This window comes from Pseudonaja textilis, chromosome 2 (genome assembly GCF_049901715.1).
Source record: "Pseudonaja textilis isolate UNSWEBS1 chromosome 2, rPseTex1.2, whole genome shotgun sequence".
Lineage (NCBI taxonomy): Eukaryota > Metazoa > Chordata > Lepidosauria > Squamata > Elapidae > Pseudonaja > Pseudonaja textilis.
The window spans coordinates 28530118-28551844 of NC_141991.1; positions in this window are offsets into that span (position 1 = coordinate 28530118).

Below are 21727 nucleotides of genomic sequence, written 5' to 3' on the forward strand. Positions count from 1 at the left end.
TTTTACAATATTGGTTATGAATAGCTTTTTAAAGAGATACAATAGACCCACTGTACTCAAACACCTGTTTGGGGGCCTCCTTTACATTAGATTCAAGATGCCAAAGGTCATCAGTCATAATTATTTTTAAACAAAACACTCTTAGTTCACAAAAGCCAGGCGGTGAATCATGAAAGACAGAAGAGTAATGGAAAAATATAAATTAAAATCTGGCTTGAGAAAGGGAGCTTTCACCTTGGGCCCCAAAATGCTTCATTTGATCCCATGAGAAATAGTACTGCCAAATCAATATGAGAAAATCATCCTCCACAATCCTGGATAAACTTCTATGGTAAAGATACTGTAATTACTGTAGTTAACCATTTCCCAGATTTTACAGACACTGTGCATACAAGCATCTAACTCTGCAGAATCCAACAGATACAATTGATTTTTGAGAAAAAAAAGTCTGCCCTCAATTTTTGTAGAGTTTAGTCTACGAAGATTCAACCAAAATGCTTGACAGTCCCATGAGCTATGGTTAAAAATAAATTTAGAGTGACCACTTATCAGCAATATGAGTTTCTGATTGATTTTAAACCCAGGTTTGAAGCCACTCTTCTTGAATTGCAAATACCATCCAGATAAAATAATCCAGGAATGCATCAATAAAATGGCATCCTGGCAAAGACAAACTGAGAGTATGCCTGAGGCATCAGCAAAGATGGGAGGAAGATAAAGCAGAGGAAGTGCCATGGCAAGACAAGAGAAGACCCTGCATGGATCATCAACAAGTAGCTGAGATGGCTGACATTGGGAGATCCTACCAGTGTCTGGAAAAGTTAGCACAAGAATAAGCACTAAACGCCACAGTCTTTCATATCTTATTTCCAGATCCAGATGGACAGACAGGTACTGGCCAATCAACTAAATATCATGGTAGTAAACAAGTAGCAGAAGACAACTGTGATGTGGAATGGCCATCTTGCCATGGCCAGCTCACTGCTGCCAATTCACCATGGCCGGCTCTCCACAGCCAACTCACCATGGAACAATTCACCATGGTCAATTCACCACATGAAACTCACTGAAGAACAATTCAACAACCTTATTTAATTATTTAAAATAATTTTTAAAATAATTTGCAGAAAAAACAATTACTACCAACCTGCCTTCCATTGAGGACCTGTATACTGCACAAGTCAAAAAGAGGGCCGTGAAAATATTTACAGACCCCTCACATCCCAGACATAAACTGTTTCAACTCCTTCCCTCAAAACGACGCTATAGAGCACTGCACACCATAACAACTAGACACAAGAACAGTTTTTTCTCAAATGCCATCACTCTGCTAAATAAATAATTTCCTCAACACTGTCAACTATTTACTAAGTCTGCATTACTATTACTATTAATTTTCTCATTGTTCCTATCACCCATCTCCTCCCACTTATGACTGCATGACTGTAACTTTGTTGCTTGTATTCTTACGATTTATATTGACTGTTTCCTAGTATGATTTGATTGCTTATTGTACCCTTATTGTATGACTATTATTAAGTGTTGTACCTGATGATCCTTGACTCTTGATGAATGTATCTTTTCTTTTATGTACATTGAGAGCATTTGAACCCAGATAAATTCCTTGTGTGTCCAAACACACTTGGCCAATACAAGAATTCTAATTCTAATTTTATTTTTTGTCATTTGCATTTCATTTTGTCCTTCCTTTTACATCATTCCTTTAATGATTCTATTTCACAATTTCTTTGATGCTGTCTAAGTTTTGTCCTGTGGGAAGTTGTCCTGAGACAAGTTGGCTATGGTGAATTGTCCGGTGGTGAATTGGCTGTGCCGAGTTGTCCTAGTACCAAGTGAAAACAACATCAGGAAGAAAGAATCAACTAAACTGGAGAAATATTAAGGCCTGAAGGAGGAGGAATTAAGTGGAGAAATATTAGAGCTTAAAGGAGAGATTACTTTCCAACTTTGGATAGTAAAGGCCAAATAAGAGTTTTTTCTGGTGAGACCGGTCTATCAGGGCAACCTGGTCTATACAACTATGGGATGGAGCATACTGTTTCCGCTTTTGCCTTTCAGCCCCAATCCAGGAGCCTTTGCAGGCAGTTGCTTTCGCAACGAACTATTTTTGTGTTGAATTTATATTTTACCGACAAAGAAATTAAGGGAGACTAGTATAGATCTATTTCAAGCTATTTCACTCTCATCAGCTAGCCATATCCTTTCTGGGATTCAAATCCCAGAAAACCCGGGTTTGATTCAGTGGTGGGATTCAACATTTTTTACTACCAGTTCTGTGGGTGTGGCTTGGTGGGCATGTGTTGAGGTAATTCCCTGTTAGGAGAATAAGTGCACACAGGGAGACGTAGTGAGAGTAATGTTGAATAACACACGACCAGCACACAGATACACTGAATAGTAAAATGTAGGGTTTTACTTCCAGTAAATGGCTAAGCAAAGTCCAAGAAACAGTCCAAGTCATACACAGTTGAAGCAGTCAGTTTTCAGTCCAGGGATCCAAATAACAAAGTCCAGTATCATAAACAGCTCAGTAAATAGACTCACAGCAATCCAAGAAGAATCAGTCAATAGGAAAAATGCAGGAACCAAAAACAGCGAACATCAGAACAGCTAACAACAAACAACTCACAGCAACAACAGAACAGAACAACCCAGGTTTCTGGCTCCATCTTATGGCTGTTTGAGGAACCACACCCAATTACAGTTTTAGCATTCCCTTAAAGAGCCAGTATTAAATGTCTATCCTGATTTATATATTTCCAACCCAACTGTTAGGTGACTACCAATTCCTAACAGCGTGGCCTGGTGGGCGTGGCAGGGGTAGGATACTGTAAAATCTCCGGTCAGAGGTGGTATTTGCTGGTTCTCTGAACTACTCAAAATTTCCACTACCGGTTTTCCAGAACTGGTCGGAACCTGCTGAATACCACTTCTGGTTCAATTCCCAGAAAGGGTTTGGCTAGCTGACAAGAGCTAAATAGCTTGAAATAGATCTATACTTTATCATCTCCCTTTATTTCTTTGTCAGTAAAATATCAATTCAACATAAAGTCCCAGTGGTGATTGGAGCACCTGGGATTGTGTCTCCTAAACTGAGAGAGTAACTCTAACACAGCCTAGGAATATTGTCAGAGCTCTCTATCCACAAGAGTGCAATGCTACTAAGAACTAAGATGCTGCACAGAACACTCAAACTCCAAGGCCTCTGGTGGAAAACTCAAGCTATAGGAAGACATAGATTAAACCATAGGGGTTAGAAGGGTTTTTTTCTTTAAAGTTTTTCTTCAGCAAAATAGTTCCCAATGCTGTTGACACTACAAAACAAATTAAGCATAATAAAATCAAGTCTCTGGAATCAAAAACACCAGATAGAACAGGTAGGTTTCCAATCTAATGTTTTGTTATATGGTTTGTTTAACTTTGGTTTATAACTTATGGGAATCCAATATGGTGAATAAAAGATATGAAGTTGGCTGTTGTGTCCTTTATTAACCCCTAATATATCTTTTTCACTTTTAAAGTATTTCTTATGTACCCTATCTCATGGTTCTCTGAGTAAGGTCTAATTGATTTTTTTAAAATCAATTAAAGCAAAACACAACTCATTAACTTGTTGACTTACTTGAAGGAATAGCCAGACCTTAAATCCTTCAGCAGGCTATCATGTACTATGCAGTAGTTGATAATTCCAAAAAAAGGGGGAAATTTGGCCAGAAATGATACAGTAGATCTTGATAGATGTTTTCTGCATATGGATCTATGCACTGTAGGCAGAGAGCAAATGCGTGTATATTAAAATAATGAGAATAGCATGTGATTTTATGAGGAACTAGCAATATTTGGCACCATCACATAAGTGATATTACATTAGATGTCATAGAAATATGAAATACAAAGTTAGATAATAGGCTGCAGACTTACATGTTATGATTTAATATCCTGAACGGAATTATTTGAATTTTCTGAGAGCAAGAAAAAAGAAGATAAAAGAGAAGCCAAAAAGTCCTTTGTCACAACAATATTGAACAGAGTACATTAGTGTAGTTTTAAGACTCTGACTGAACTGATCCAATTTTTTTTTTAATAAAGTAAGAATTCAATGATGCTTCCTGAAATAACAGTATTTTTTCTTTGACATTCAAATCAAGAATTATTTAAATTACCCAATAGCAAGACATAAAAAAAGGAAGACCTAGGATACAAGACCTAGGTAACTTTTGATACAGAACACTAGTTTCCATTTGAATGAATAGTTTGGTCTGGTATGCTGAAATTACATGGCAAGTACAATTCTGTTCTTGAATGTTGCTGTTATCTCTTCAATTGCATGAAGTTGTTGAAGTGGAGCCAGAATATTACATGACTAAATAATCCCAATCATTCATTAATAGATTGTGTCAAATCCAGTCAAAACAGCAGTGACGGAATTGTGAGATGATAATAATGATACAACTAAATGATACAAAAATATGCAAGAAGTATGTACATTCAGAAGTATGAAGAGGATATTGTATATATTATATTAATATCTGTACACAAAACATGAACAATCATTTTTTCATCTTCAGTTTATCTTGAAAGAATCTTTAAAGTTAAATTCTTTAAGTTCTGGTATTTTAACTTTCCTCAGCAGAAGAGTGAAATATTTCAGATAGATTTCTTGAGCCAAAGGAAATGTTAGTTTTTCTGCCCTAGGAGGAAAACTTTCCTATAAAAGAAGACACAATGAAAAATAATCTAAAAACTAAATCTCAGCATATGACATTTTATAATGTCCAGAGATATGCTAGAGTTTCCTGCACTGGGAACTTTCCTCCTTTGAAAAAGCAAATTGAAAATAGTCAGATTTTATTTGGCACCAATGGCCAAGAGAAAATGGTCAGTCTGCTTCCCTACACCTTCTGATTCTTCCACACTGATATTTGTATAATTATTTCAACACAAAAAGATACATGACAATAAAATGTGTTGCTTTAGCATAGAAGGTCTATAAATTTTCAGTAATCCTTCCTGTGGCAGAACGTAACAACATTTTAAACCATAGCATGCAATATAACAGTGGTAGAAGAACAATAAAATCCAACTAATAATTAAAACCAAACCACCCATGGATGCCGCAGCATCCCACAAAGTCTTAACTCAGTGGGTGGGTTCATCCATTCTGGTGAGGCATGGATTTCTTTTAACCATGGTTTGTGGAATAAGGCACAAGACCTGGGTGGCTAGTGTTTAGTATACAAGTCACAATGGTTGGTTTCATACACTGTGGTATCTATCTTAAGGTTTGGCATGATACACAAATGCAACCAATCATTGTCCAAGGAAACAGACAAGGCCTGTAGCAATGGGTTCAGTTTGAAAGTGGGAGTCTATTTGTGTGTTCATATAATTGCTTTTACAGAAAAGCCTAATAAGAGAGTTACAGGTAATATCAAAAGCACTTATACTTATATACTGCTTCACAGTGCTTTACAGTCCTCTCTAAGTGGTTTACAGAGTTGGCCTAATTGCCCGCAACAATCTGGGCCCTCATTTTACCCACCTCGGAAGGATGGAATCCTCAACTTTCCACAACAATGAAGCCCGAAATTATAGATATAGAAGACTACATTTTGAGGTAGGTTACCGGTACATTTTAAACCATACATCATTAGACTCAGTTACAAGAGAAAATACAGAAAGCCCAAGAAATAATAAAGAAAACACTTACAATGGATACCTTTTTCTACTGTCATGCAGATTCTGTGCCACAATCTACAATTTCAATTTTTAAAAAAATATAAGTACAATTTGAAAGTAAGATTATGTAAGTACCGGATTTCAAAATAATCTTTTTTCCCCAAAGAATGCCTTTGGATTCTTTATCAGTTGATCTTAGGTATTCTTAAAACATGAAAAATGGTAATTACTTCTTATACTATTTGCAAATATGCCCCCTGCAAAGAAACATTTAAAAAAATCAAGATAAGTTAGGTATGATTGAGAGTATCTTGGCAACCACAGAGAATGGCAGGAAACTACTCATCGGTTTACCTTTTGATAAGCTGTGATAAGACAGTTGTGATTCTGGCAGCTATTTTTATGAACAGGCAAAGAACTAGTTATTCAAAGCACTCACAACATGTTCACTCACAACATGCTCTTTCCTGCCAAAAAGTTGGGGACTTCAGAAGAAGGCATGTGATGGGCGCCACAGAAAAATATTTCTCTGGTTTTTGTAGAGCCCCTAATCTTACATGAACAAATTTTGCTATCTTTTTTTCACTGCTTGGCCTTTCCAAGTTTGGTAGCTATAAAATATGGATCCTCCAGCTTTTGAAAAATAAAGTGGCCTTAATTTAAGATGCTCTTTTCAACATGTATTCATTATTAGACTTTGAATTTCAGGATGGCTTTTAAGGCAGGAGGAGTCAGATAGAAGGAGGTATTTTTAGGGCATAATCAGAATGTAGACCATATTGGGTTTTGGCATTAGTTTACCTCAGATTGTGGGCAAAGAATGTGGAGTGGTGCCACCACACAGCTGTTCCTCCCAACCCAATTAAAATATTTGGAAAGGAGCAAAAACCAAACCACAAATTAGCATGGAAAGAAATCTTCAAGATGAGAATAAAGAAGCTCTGTGTACCAGCCTTGTAAAAATATAAAGATTTATAACTAAATCAAGGATATTCCCTTTTGCAGGCTGTTTCTACGAAGTTTCCCAATGTAACCCTGATAGCACTCAGCAACTAACAATGCATGTTGTACCGAATCTAATCTTCCAAGAAAAAACGATCCTATTTGGTGCTTTTAGGCACAACATACTTTCAGAAGAAAATGTTCCCCTTGACTACAGTATAATTTAACACTTCTCTTAGACAGCAGAAGGAGAGAACAAAAAGGCATAGACACAGCAGATCTGATTTGTTGTCAAGCAAGACCAATCACTAGCCCATAGAAAAGGAACATCAGCTAGTTGTAATTTGATTCCTAAAAGAGATGTAACTGTCATATTAAAAAGGGGAAATATAGTGGCAATCTGATCCTCCTCTTTACAGGAATGAGATCAAGTTTCCAGCCTCTTGAGCAACCAAGTGACCTTTAGATTTTCTGAGTTACAATTGCTACAATTATTTGCCACTGGCCACTGTCTACATTTCATTTAAAAAGAAATAGAGAGACCCATTAATAGAATTCCACATAAAATTGCTTGTCTCATTCCATTGGAATTTTCTTATGGTGTCCTTGCTTCCAGAATTTATGATCCTTGGCTTTTATACTTATAAATATTGGTTTTACTTATTTGGAGGTTCATTCCAGTTAACATCATGACCTCCTTATCAGTCAAACAGCTGTATTTTTATCTGAATTTGATCTTGAATTTTATGGATAATTACAATAATCAGATTTATGCCTTTCTTTTGTTACAGAGAAGAATGTGTGTTGTGTGTCGGAGACAATGAATCACAAATATGGCTTCATAACCGGTTCCCATGAATCGATCTTTCATTCAATACCTAATTCCACTGAATTTTGATCAGAGGGGGACCTCATCTTGGAAGATATTTCACTACTAGTTCTAACTATACTGAGCCAGCTAAATGACTTGTATGGACCACAGTAGGAGCTGATGATAGTAAAATGGCATTTATACCAGTATATAAACTAGCAAGCTATTGCATGGAGATGTGGCATACCAAACTGTAAATGTAATGAAGAGCACATTTATATCATGTATTTATGCCCCTTCTTCCTTTTATGTATCTCATGGCCCTAACTTATAGATTTCAGTCTATTTCCCATTCAGTTACATCACTACTTACCACCAATCCTGTTTGCCACATTATAAGCCTTCAGATCCTGATCCAAGAATTTTCTCTAGTTGCTACTTAGAACAATTTATGAACAAGCAGAGAAGTCAGATGTATACAGTAGGTCTTCCTGAAAAGCCACCTTATCTTTCTCTATTTTTTTTCCACACAATACTGCTTCCTCCCCAGTATTTCATTTTTAGCAGACTAAACCAATATGTTCATCATGCTTTCTCTTAGCCCCACTAAATACTATTCCTGCTGAGTCTCACACATCGTTCTTCATAGTCTTGCATCAGGTCCATAATCTCTGAGCGCAAAAAATAAATGCGTAGGTCATTTTTTTCTTTTTAGTTGCAGCAAGGGTTTGTTTTTGATTTGCACAAACAAAATAGGAACCCAATAGTATTTTTCTGAATGATTGTTCTACTTCAGGGGATCCTGGAGTACTACTTGGCCATGCAAAGCATATTTTGAGCAGATTTGAAAGGAGATGCAGACCTTCATTCAGCATTTAATGACAGAACAAGTGAAACAGGATGAAATAAATTATCTAATTATCTCCACTTAAAAAACAAAACAAAAAAGTTGGAACAATTCTAATCTGTTCCTTTATGATTCTCCCAGGGGCTTATTGATAATTATAACTCATCCCAGTGGTGATTTCCAGATGCTAGGGACTTCAATTCCCCAGTCTACTTAGGTATTATGATAATTGAAGCCCAATTCATTTAGCATGTGCCAAATCAGGGAAAACTTCTCTAAGCAGAAGATGAAGAATTCTTGTGATTTGTTACCTTTACAGTTTGAGACCTCATCTGTTTAAGAAAACCACATTTGGAAACAAGTGCCTTTGAAAAATATTTAAAATTTATTACTACCAGAAGGATGTTAAAGACTAGAAATCTCACAGGGAACTAATGATACTGTCAGTTCATTTTCACTTACAGCTATCAATTTTTTTCCAAGAGCTTTCTCTGTTCAAACTATTGTGTACCTAGAGCAGGGTGTCAAACTCATGTCATCACAGCATCGTCATATGACATATTGTGACTTTTCCCGCTTTGCTAAACCAGGAGTGGGTATGGCACGTGACACATTCGGCCCATGGGTTGTGAGTTTGACAGTCATGACCTAGAGCAGTGATGACTAACCTTTTCTGGACCGAGTGCGCAAAGCCTGTGTGCAAATGCGTGTATGTGCACCCAAACCAGGGGTGGGATTCTACCAGTTCTCACCTATTCGCTAGAACTGGTTGTTAACATTCTAAGCAGTTTGGAGAACTGGTTGTTAGAAGAAATTACTGGCCTAATCCTGTAAGGAAGGCAGGAAGGAAACATTCTGGTGTTGCTTACGGAAACTGCCTCTCCATTAACCCTTATTACATTCTTGGCAGGACTAGACTTCCTGTCTCAGGAACTTCTCTGGAGGTTTTTTCCCCCTCCTTTGCTGGTACTTTGTTTGTGTGGAGTGACCAGTCAAAGTTACAATGCCACTGAAAAAAGTGACTTATGACCAATTTTCACACTTACAACTGTTGCAGCATCCCCACAGTCATGAAAGGCTAGACGAGGAGATGCATGCCTCCAATGTGAGTGATATTGTGTTGGCCACGCCCAACCAATAACATGACCACCAAGCCATGTCCACCCAGTCACATGACCACCAAGCCACACCCACTGACTAAGTCACGCCCACAGAACTGGTTGTTAAAAAATTTGAATCCCACCCCTGACACAAACCCCCAAAATGTGATGCATTGCCCCATGCATGTACCCCTGTGTATGACTCCCTGCATATGCCACACCCCCATGCACGTGCGCATATCCTTACACTCACCACCTCTCTGAGCATGTGCTCATAGCCCCCCCCCACATGCATGGCAGAGACCAGAAGGCCATTGGCTAGTCAGAGGCGCACATTCATGCGTGTCGGAGGTGAACTGGGGAGATGGCTCAAGTACCACCAGAGAGGGTGCTGCGTGCCACCTCTGGCATGCATATGATAGGTTCACCATCACAGACCTAAAGCATCTTAGAGTCAAGAAAGGACCTTCTTGGTGGTGGCTTCCTGCCTCTAATACTCTTTGATAATAGAGGTTGGTCTATTTCGTTCTGTGGCATCTTTCAGCCAGAATCAGAATTTAAGCTTGTGAGGCTGACTCTGCTATATTATTTGCATGTTATTTTGCTATTTTTGTATCTGTTTTATTTTACTTCTTTTAATGTATTTTTTAAGTAATAATACCACCATTACTATTATTTTGTTCCCTATTTTATATCAGGGAAAAGTTGCTGTTTGGTGTAACATAGAAGCATAACAATTTTTCTTTGTCTTGAATTCAAATAAAAGACTGAGGAAGCAGGAGCCATACGGTTTGGCTACTGATGACGTGGAAGAGGAAGAACATGAGGATTATCTGTACACACTCTTGATTGTGCAAAGGACTCCATGGAAGAATTCCAATAATGCAAGGCAGCAGTTGGCCCTCAAGAGCTTAAAGACAGCTTTTCTGCTGGCTTGCAAAGCAGCTGAGTCTCCAAACTGATTCTGAGACAGCTGGCTACATGTTGTGAGAGCCTCAGCTCTCTGAATACAACAAAGAATGTGTACAATACATCAGGCTTTTACTTGGAGCAAAGGGGCCAGCAAATGTATACAGCCCTCAGAAAGTAAGGGCTAAAGGCTTAGGAAATGTAAACACCGATCAACATTTCCAAACCTAATCAAGGGTTTGTCCAGTCCTGTTGTGGAGTATGTTGATTTTCTTGACATAGGTTTGCTGGAAGGTTGTTAAAAGCCATATTGGTATGGTGGACTTTGTTGAAGGCTGAAAACAGGTAGATACATTTCATACAGTCACACATATTCAGAAATGATTCAGAAAAAAGGCTCTGAAATAACCTGAGCACAACACTCACTTTATTACCATTAAACTAATTCTATATCTTCCAGTCAGCCTGGAGAAAAATAAATAAAGACATCACTGAATAAGTCAGCTCATCAAAACACTCACAGTCCTAATTTTAATGACTCATTGGTCTTTTCTTCTGGATCAACCCAAAATATTTCATTACCTAAAACAAGGGGCAAGATGGCTTTCTCTCCTACTTTTACGTACAGGAGACAGTTGATTTCTGACAGTGGATGAAAGTCTTAAATGACAGAATCAAAAAAAGTTCTAGCTTAGGTGCACCAAAATAGATTGTGTGCACATGCTGGGGACCCAGATAGATTGAGTGCACTTGTCCGCACATGCTGGAGACAACAACAAACTTGGTAAGACAAGCTGGTAGAATATGATTAAACAAAACAAGCAAAATGTCAAAAAGTGATGACATTTATGTAGTTACTTACCAAGCACATCTAAATTATTTTATTCGTTTATTTATTTATTTGTCTGTTTGTCAAACATGTACAAGATAGGTGTAAACATAAACAGGAACAATACAGATAAATGGGGACAGTAAGACAGGAACAGTAGGCACATTATATTAAAGTCACCAAAATATCTTTACAATCCCCAAGGCATGTCACAACTGTTGAACACCCCTAATGTTTGGAAATTGAAAGGTGAATAATTTGACATGCCCATCCAACATCTGTCATTTGGATAATTTAATATTACATTATTTTTATTTAATAATCCAAACTAGTTGCAAATGACCAGGCATGTCTACCAGGTTGTTGAGACTTGTCCCCTTTTTAATGCATGATACACGTAAACACATGTAAATGTGTTGATGATACATGTAATACATATAAAATGCATATATTAATACACATGACACATGTAAAATGTATGGCTTGATACATGCAATGCCTATCATACATGTAAAAAAGGAGGGGGCTTTGATAGCATGGTTGCAGTTGCCATATTGACTTCTTTTTAAAAAACAAACTTTACTCCTGTGGGATCTTCCTGCCTATTTCCTCTGATATGACTGTTTACCAAAACAAGCAATTGTTATTTGGGGCTTTTACATCCTTCTTCTTCTACCCAAAACCAGTCCTACTACTGGTGCAGAAATGTGGTAGGTCTATCATTTTAGGCTGCTTCCCTTACCTCTTCTCTTGGACTCCATTCAATCAAACCCCAAGCTGAACTTGGTAGGGATAAAAAAAGAGTCATTAAGGGGATGGACTTTCACAGATAATAGAGTTGGAAGAGACCTTGTAGGTCATCTAATCCAACCCCCACGCCCAAGCGGGAGACCCTACACCATTTCTGACAAATGGCAGTCCAATCTCTTCTTGAAAATCTCAAGTGATGGCACTCCCACAACTTCTGAGGGCAAGGTGTTCCATTGGTTGATTGTTGTCACTGTCAGAAAGTTTCTCCTTATTTCCAGGTTAAACCTCTCCTTGTTCAGTTTCCATCCATTTTATTCCTTGTCTGGCCTACAGGTGCTTTAGAAAATAGCTTGACCCCTTCCTCTCTGTGGCAGTCCCTCAAATATTGGAACACTGTTGTCATGTCTGCCCTGGTCCTTCTCTTCACTAGACTAGCCATGCCCAGTTCCTGTAACTGTTCTTTGTGTACCCTTGAAGACGTTTCACTTCTTTCTCATCAGTTCAGAATTGAAGAAGTTTCTTGGATGAAAAGGAAAAACAAAGGAAGTCCAGTTGCCTTTTGAAAAAGCACCTTTGGGACACAAGCAGCTGTTTTCCTTATGTCTAAATCCATTTCTCTTCCTCTCATTCGCCTTTTTTTATAGAGGCAACACATCCCACCTTCCAAATATCTCTTCAGAAGATAGTGGTAGGTGATAGCCTATTAATACTGTTCCACTGATATGCCATGTCTTGGGTGGTGGTTGTTCTTTACACTGCATTAAATTGTAGGAGTCATTGAGTTAAAGAATTAACAGTCCTGCTAAATGGGCAGTCTAGCCTTATTGTACAGTTTTGATGGTCTCTTAGTCTGGCCCTGCTCAGTTTACTATGGAACAGACTGTCCAGGGACCAGAGGGTAGAGATCAAGCCTGCATAAGCCTGAAACCATCCTCAGATCCCACCCAGGACTGTTCACCTGATTTTTATCTCTGAAGTAATGGGCAGTTGCCTTGGGATATTGTTGGCTTGAAGGGGGGGAAACACTATTTTTGTACAAGTACAGCTTAGAACACCAAGCTGATTTAAGTCTTGCCCATTAACACTTGGACTGGAGATAAGATAAGGAGAAGTTTCTATTGTGGTTTGGGGTAAGTGGACAAATGTCTCTAGAGATCTCCACGTTTTAACCATATATCCTCAGATGTGTAGATGCCTTAGCTGTAAATCTGCACCTGTTTGATTGGAAGAAATATTATTGACAAGGCTAATTTCTAAGTACATTTACAACACTGAATTACAAATTCTGAAGACTAGACTTCATCAAGACTCTAGCCCTAAGTTATATATTTGTTTGTTAGTTCAATTTAAAATGTATTTTTCCATCAGAAACTCAAGGCTGGCCTCGTAATTATTCTCTCTACCCATTTTTTCCTTTCAAAACTCTGTGAGATATTTCAGCAAAGAGAGAATGACTGGTCTCAAATCGTCCATGAGTTACCGTGGATGAAGGTTGAACTAGAGCCAGGATCTACCCAGCATACTCTTTCTTTTGTTCTGTCTTGTCAAAACTTCCTCTCTTCATAATGCGGCTGCTGGAGGGATTTCATCTACAGCTAATTGTGCTCAGAATAAGCATATCAATTAGAAAATAAACATTCCATAATTCCATCAAGGAAGTCTTTTCATTGATTGCACATTTAGAAATAAATGTCTAATACCCAGTTGCAGAAATGTGTTTTTCACCCAAGTTAGTTTGGTGCTTTGTGAAACTTACAAGCACACCATCCTTTACATTGTGAAGATTTCTCACCAGAAGATATTCTGATAATTTATTTGTTTTTATTTGTTCATCATATTTAAGAAATACCCATCTCTCTGACAGAAAGACTCTGAGCGGTATACAATTAATAACGAAAATAAAATAATCTGTGCATGATTTTTAAGGAATTGTGTTTAGGTTGTACCTATAGTCTGTTAATGTCTTTCTCTCGCTCTTTGAAAAAAAATGTCTGGGGATTGGCAATTTCTTCAGTCTTTTCAGAATCATGTAAACTTGGTGCGGCTTTGCCATTGAATATTTGGCAAAGAGCTGTGATTAGTTCCAGTTGCTGGAAATGTACATGTGCTCGTGGGTCAGTGGACATAAGTACACTTCAAATATCACATTTTTTTAAAAGTTGGTTCCCTAGAATACTTTATTTCAAAAGCACCAAAGCCTTTTTGACTATCAGAAAAAAATCTTTCTTCTCTAGATATCATGCTCCAAATGCACAGAGGTAGAGAGAGGAAGTTTTTCACTTCTTATCCATCTGTTTGTTCTGCCTTCCTTTTGAATCTCCCCCTTCTTCGTTTTCTTTTCAACTACTGGAGAAAAAAAAAATCTAAGCAACCGTGAAGAGATAAGCAAAAGGATCATGTTTTCTTGCAGATCAAGATGGCCGCAAGATGGCCTTGCACTGGAGCCAAGAAACTAAATTGGCGGAGGGAGGGGGGAAGAGGGGAGGAGGAAGGCCGACTGAGATCCCAGGCTTAATTTTTATTTTCAAAGTTTGCTTGGATGGAACTAACTGCTGCTTTTAAAGGTTATAAATTCACAGCAGGGGAGAGAAAGTACAAATGCAAACACAGGGCACCCTCTTGGACTTATTTGGATAGTTAAGGAATGAGTCACTGAGGAAAGCATTTGCTGTAGTAAAGGACTAACTTTACCTCCACCTCACACAGACACTGCAAAACCTTGTTATCTCATAGCCAGACAGCCCAGTTGCCTGATAGCTGTCTGTTTTCCAGACAGGATCCTTTCTACTCTGCCTCGCTATCTTTTCTTTGGCCTTCTATTCATTCCACGCCCCACTTTTAAGAGATATTGCTGTTGCCTCCAAAAGATCAGCAGGGAATATGGGGCATATCACAAAGACTGTAGGTTTTTTTTTCTTCTGAGCTATGGACAGCACAAAAACTGTTTTAGGGGCAAATGGTAATCAGTCAGTTTTGGCTTAAAGACAGCTTGGGGAAATAGGAATAGATTGCAGTCTTGGAATAAAGCAGAAAATATGTTAAGAGACAGAGGGGAAACTCTTTAGACCAAAACAGACAAGGAAACATAATACTAAGTTACATGCACTTAAGCGCTGCATCTCAATGGGAATATTAAGTTTGCTACCATTTGTGCTAGTTAGGGGTCCTGATTTAACTACCATAAAAAAGCACTTTTTTTCTTTTTTTTTGAAATTTTAAAAATAAACTTTATTAACGTTTTCCCACGTCATTGTAGTTGTGCTTTTAAAGTTGTAGCAACGTTTCGGCAGAATCTCATCTGCCATCATCAGGCTTCTGTATAGAAGCGTTGCTACAACTTTAAAAGCACAACTACAATGATAAGAAAACATATAGGTTCTCGCAGGTATTTGTATGTGGATCTTTGGTTGTTCGGGTATATATATATACACACACACACACACATACATACATACATACACAGAATACAAAACATTTCATTTCATAAAATATGAAACCAAAAAGATATACATAACTCAAGTGCTTTTTCAAGAGGCAATTGGACTTTCTTGGTTTTTCCTTGTAGATGTTTTGTTTCTCATCCAAGAATCTTTTTCAGTTCTTCAGTCAGAATTGAAGAACTGAGGAACTTGGAGGAGAAGTGAAACATCTTCAAGGAAAAACAAGGGAAGTTCAGTTGCCATCTGAAAACAGCCATGACCTGAATGTCTGAGAATCTCCATCGATACTATAATAAATAAATATTCATTCAGTATAACAGTAACTATCTTATATTATCTTATGTCATCTTATACATATTGACTCACATTTAATCTCCATTGTTTATCTGTTGGGTTCAGAATGATTTAGAACTTTCTCTGGGACAAAGGATGTGGGGTCAAATTGTATTCATATTTACTCAAAGATACGTGACTCTGCGTTCAATAGCCTTATTCCCAGGGGTGTGTGAACATAGGACTGCAAATTTAGATAGGCAAAACCCCATAAATTAAGAATACTTAAATGTTGCCATGGTCCAGCATTTTGGAGGGTTCAAACTATTTTGCATCATAAATGTTCCAATACTACTTAATAGTAAATCTACTATTTGAGCTATCCAGCAGGTGGTTTAGTACATGTTATGCCCTGAAACCTGAGTTAACACACTAAATAGCATGGGTTCCCTAGACATGTTGAACAGCAAACTGTCTGAACCCATTTAGCCAACATAGGCTAATGTATTGCACAAGCCAAATGAATCAGATAGAATAGAATAAGAATACTTTATTGTCATTTCGAATTTACACTGATTGACATACACCAAAATGAAATTATGTTGCATACAGTTTTCAAAGTGTCTCCACCTCCAATATAAACAGAAACACGACAAGCTAAATAAATAAATAAATACATACATACATACATACATACATACATACGTACATACAGACATACATACAAAATTATGCATGTACCCACATATATTATATGACACAGAGAAACTACACAGTCTAGTTCAGATGTATACTTGTACATGGCAAGAGAAACAAATCTTGCAAGTTTACCAGACAGATGACATAGGGAACAAAGCTGTTACAGAATCTGGAAGTCCTGCTAGAAATACTTCAAAACCTCCTCCCAGAGGGGAGCAGCAGAAGCTCGTGTGTGAGTTCTTTGACAATGCGTTGTACTTTAATCACAGGGCGCTTATAAGGAATATCATGAATAACAGGAAGTGAACTTCTTATAATCTTCTCGGCTGTCCTTACCACTCTCTGTATGGACTTTCTATCTGAGGTACAGCTGCCACCAAACCAAACAGTGATGTCACATAATCTTGAAATAGAGAGATTTAATCTATTGTGTTTCAATTAAAATGATATTTGTAATTTCTATTTTGTGTTTCTATTATGTAAAGAAAAAAGAGGCATGCCAGTCACTTTCATATTTTAATTAGTTTGCTGACTTAGGAATAAGCAAAGTCACTCTACTATTGGAAGAAAGAGTTTTATTCATTTATTGGTGGGTCGTTTTTTTGGAGACAGGCCCAATGATATCTTTATGGCCAAGGTGTGAAATGGATCAGGAGGGACAGGTAATCATACTAGATAGATGGAACTGGGATTTTTCCCCTTCTCCCAGGGTTTTGAAAAGTAGAGCTTGGAAAGCTGTTTTTAATTTTCAACTGTGCTTGTTGGGTTACTTTAGTTCAAAAGTAGGATTGTGTATAAAATGGGAAATGTGTATTGTTTGGAGCTCAGAAAAAATATCTCCCTTAAACAATTCCTTAGGACAGCCAGCATCAGAAATTCTGGGATTGAAGTCTTAACGTTTGGAGACCCCTGCCTTAGAAGATTCTTAGTTGCCTTGTGATCAAATGGAGTACAGCTCAAAAATGGCTTAAAAATCATGCTATTTACATATCTGTATCTATCTAAAACATATCACTCATAGGAAATTATTCCTCATTACCAGTACTTATAAACAATTTTGGACAATTCAGCTGCCCATTCCTATCATAGATCAGAATTATGTTTTCGTCATAACAATTAGCTAAGAACTGTACCCAATGAAATGAAATCAGTTGAAATCCTTATTTCTGATAACAGGGGGAAAAAAAGAGGGGGACAGAGCAACTAAACTGAAGCCTTTGTACAGTTCCACATAATCCATTCATATACCACTAAATCATTATGTAGTATTTATGAATTAGTTTACAGTGACAACCAAATATGATCAAGGTCAAGGACTTCTATAATGAAAGGTCAGAAAAGAAAATGATCTGGGTAGAAAAACCACACACATTTTTGTGCATGTGTGTGCATGTGTTTCCTGTTTAATCTATTTTCCTGAAAACATCATTGCTAGCTTTGCAAAAATTGTGCACAGTTGAAATTCCATCTGAAAATAATTAGCTATCAATGGACAATCCTGCTGACTATAAACAGAATCTTCCACATGTTTGAATGCGGCTTTTCAAGCATCCAAATGGGATGAGCTGTAATACAGAGCAGTAGATAGGCCTTTGATGGCTGAAGTGATTAATGAACACAAGAGAGTTTGTCTAGTATTGTATATATTGCTATTAAACGGTTAGATCCTTCTTAAGTAAATGTACCATCTTAGATGAGAGAGGCTGCCGAGTGTTATCTAATTCAATGAGTGATCCTTCCTTCTACCCTTGAAAAGAATGTCCTTTATTACCAGCAGGTCACTACTGAGAAATTAAATAGACAACCCTTTTTCATAGGAGACAAATGCCTTTGTTCTTCTTCTATCAGATACAGCTGGTTTGCAAAAGGTTTATATTGTTGAGAACATAAAACAGCAGTTCTGAAAATGCACCAGGCCTGTAGCATTTCTCTTCATTATGTTTAACTGTTGCCAATTCTATCACATGCTTTTCCTGGTAATAATAGGAAGATCCTCAGAGGTGTGTGAGTGAGTGTGTAGGTGTGCATGTGTATGCATACTGTTATACCCACATGCAGAGTCTAGTATTACCTATTGTAATGATAACAAACATATAGATGGAAATCTTATTAGCAACCAGTTCGCTTCAGATTTCAAGATCAAATCCACACAATGTTGAGTGTTCTTTAAACTTTCCTTTTCCTATTATTTAAAGCCATTACATATTTCACTGCTACTGGAAGAAACCTCACCAAGAATCTGTGCCCTGTACCAAAACCACCATACCAAATTCCAGCAGAAAGTAGTTTAACTTTCGTCTAATCGCAAGTAATACACAAGAGTGCCAATCTTTATGTAGCCTAACACATGCAGGAGATAGCAACAGATTTCAGGAAGCTCGAAAATTTGCAAAAGAAAATGCAATGAGAACACAACGTTAATCAGTTTTAAAAAAGAAACTGGAGGGAGAATGGAATGTCTCCAGCTAATTGGCTGAAAATAGTCCCAACAGCACAGAAATCCTGAATAGCGTTCAACTAGTAGGAAAAAAACAGTAAGAAAAAAGAGAATGAGTGCAGATGAAAAAGTGTAAATATTTCTGAACATTTTTTCTTCAATTGTTCTTTGCTCCATTATTCACCTTCTCATTAATCATCCTTGTCTAGTCTACAATTATTGTTAAGCTCTGGCTTTGCTTTTGCATAGATCAATGCCCATGGGCTGGTGGCCCCATGGGGTGCTTCAATCTGGCCCATGGGACCACCCTGGAAACAGTGAAGGACTTGCCTCAGGGGCCCTTGCCAACAAAAATGGAGCTCACAAGGGTCTTATAGTTCCTATGTTGCTCACACAGCCTTCTCAAGCTCCGTTTTTGCTGGCAGAGTTTTGCAGGAGGCCATCACAATCAAAAAGAAGAGCTCAGGAGCCCATTTTTGCTGGCAGAGCAGTCCAGCCATCACAGGTGCTCCCAACACGAGTCACGTCGAGCTAGCCATGCCCAGCCCAGCCACGCACCTCCCTCAGGTCAAACACAACCCTGATGTGGCCCTCAGTGAAATTGAGTTTGACATCCCTGGCATAGATTATTTGGATTCAGAAATTAAAGCAAAACAGTGCTGGGTACCTTCAGCATCCTTTCGGCATCTAATTTCAAATCCTTGATGACCACATAAGCATCTTCTTACAGACATTAAATCACATTGGTGATAAGATGGTGCCTTGGCTGCCTAGAAACTAGTGTAGGCTGCCAATAAGAGTGGAAGTACGGCATAACCACTGTTCCTAATTCTACCTCACATAATCAAGCCAAATCAAATCTTGATTGCAGTTCTGACAAGCCTGGATGCATTGCGTTTAAAGTGTAGATTTCCCCAACATTTTGTATGACAAAAATGCTAAATAAATAAATAAATAGATAAGTAAATAAATGAATAAATAAATAAATTGTGATCATAGACCAGCATAGCCGAATCACATGTAGGCGGTCTATATCCACAGAATATATTGCATCTCTTGAGACAAATTCTAAATCAAGTTATGCCTTGCTTTATAGATTAGATCAGTAGCTAACTAGGCAGACCTGCCCCCATGGAGATAAAGCTGCTCATCTCAGGCTCAGCATGAATTTTAACATCATTCCCAAGACCAACACTTTTTGCCAGCTCAGTCAAGATACAGTTGGTGGCATTAAGTTTGTCCTGTGCCTTAATGGCATCAGTCTACTCATTTGTCCCAATTGAAGATAGAGGCCATAGGAGAGATATTTCCTAGTGAGAAAAATGGACTCTCAATGGCCATCTCACATCAACTCCTCCCAATGCACTCACCCCTGCCTCTAGACTAAATACCAGACTGGCCTTCTGACCTAATCTGGCTACCATTACACGGTCAGAAGTTGCATTCATTAGTCAACCGAGCAGGGATATTAGAGGGAGCATTTTACAGCACTGTGTTTTGCAACATCTATCCTCTTTTGTTCTAAAATTCATAACATTCCATACATCTTTTCTTCTTGTGTCTATTCAAGTTGCTTTCTCCTTTCCGTGGACACTATTGCTCCTCTCTTTCATTGCATGGCAGAGAAATATACAATCATTGCATGTACCTTTTACTATTTACAAGCTGAGAGGGGAAAACCCCATGCCAAGAGAGAGCTCAGCTCTTAAATGCAATTCACTGCTAATATTGAAGGTCATTGGTAGAGATTAGATGGCTTTAGAAGACTAGCAACTTCCCTTTGTTTGCTTTTTCTTTCAAGGAAGCGAAACAGGAATCCAGAGAAAAGGGATCAGTGAACAATCAAAAGGTGGTAGGTCCCATTAGGCTCAAGAGCTCCCTCAAGAGCTCCCTCCAAACTGACAAGGAACACCAATGTCACAATTTGCCCTAGAGAAGGAATGTCCAGGCATGAAGGGAAAAAAAGAATGGACCTTTAAGGAAGTTGCTTCTCATTCATTCTAGGGAGTTCATTATGGATGTTCATTCCACCGGAGGGAGGAAACTGATGCATACATAAGGCAGTCAACTTGCTGTGAACTCTTTCAGGTTTTGGAGATATTATGGCAGTTGTTAGCATAGTTGCTGAGCTCCTTGAATAGTCCCTATGCTGTCCTGCCATTAGTTGACACATTTCTAGGGTATCCACAATTTGCAGTGGAAATACTTCCCTACTAGAGGGAAAATTTATCATATTTAATAAATATAGGAAAACACTCCTGTTGGGATGATGCTAACACATGGAGCTCAATCGCCCATGTCTGCTTTTATGCAGATAAGACTTCTGGAGATCAATATGTGGAGACTTTTCTGGTGGTGGTTGAGCATGTAGAGAACCTGATTATGCAGTATATGGCAGATGAACTGAGGAGGGTAGAAGGAGCCCGTTTGTTTTTTATCCTCTTCCCCATTTTCTTTAAAAACACACAAATACTATGCCTACTTGATGTCATACTGAAGTACGTTGGAATTGATTGGTATGAGTTAATGGGGGATCCATAAGACCAGCAAAACAGGCTGAATTAGTTGTGAAAATATATTCCTTCACTTTCAAAAACTAAGAAGCAAATCATGTGGGATCCATTCTTCCTATGTCCGAGCCTTGCTTTGGATGAGAAGAAGAAAGAAAACAACTACCGTAGTTAGGTCCTGTTGTTCAAAATCTCAGAAACTTAAGTTTTGACCTTTAGTCTGAAGGACAGAAAAGAAGAGAGAAAATGGGAAGGCCCAGAGAGGTGAGATTAGCCTAACTTAAAGTTCTCCTTTTAATGGCAGAGGTGGGGTAGGATATATCCAAAACTCCGTAGTAAGATAATTGGAAAAGTTAAATGCTATGAACAAACAATTGTTATTCAGTCCTCTGTCTCTCTAATAACTTCAGCTGGCAGCAATTCATAACTGATCTCAATTGATCTTAAGAATACTAAGCATCCTCAGGGTTGGTTAGTGAG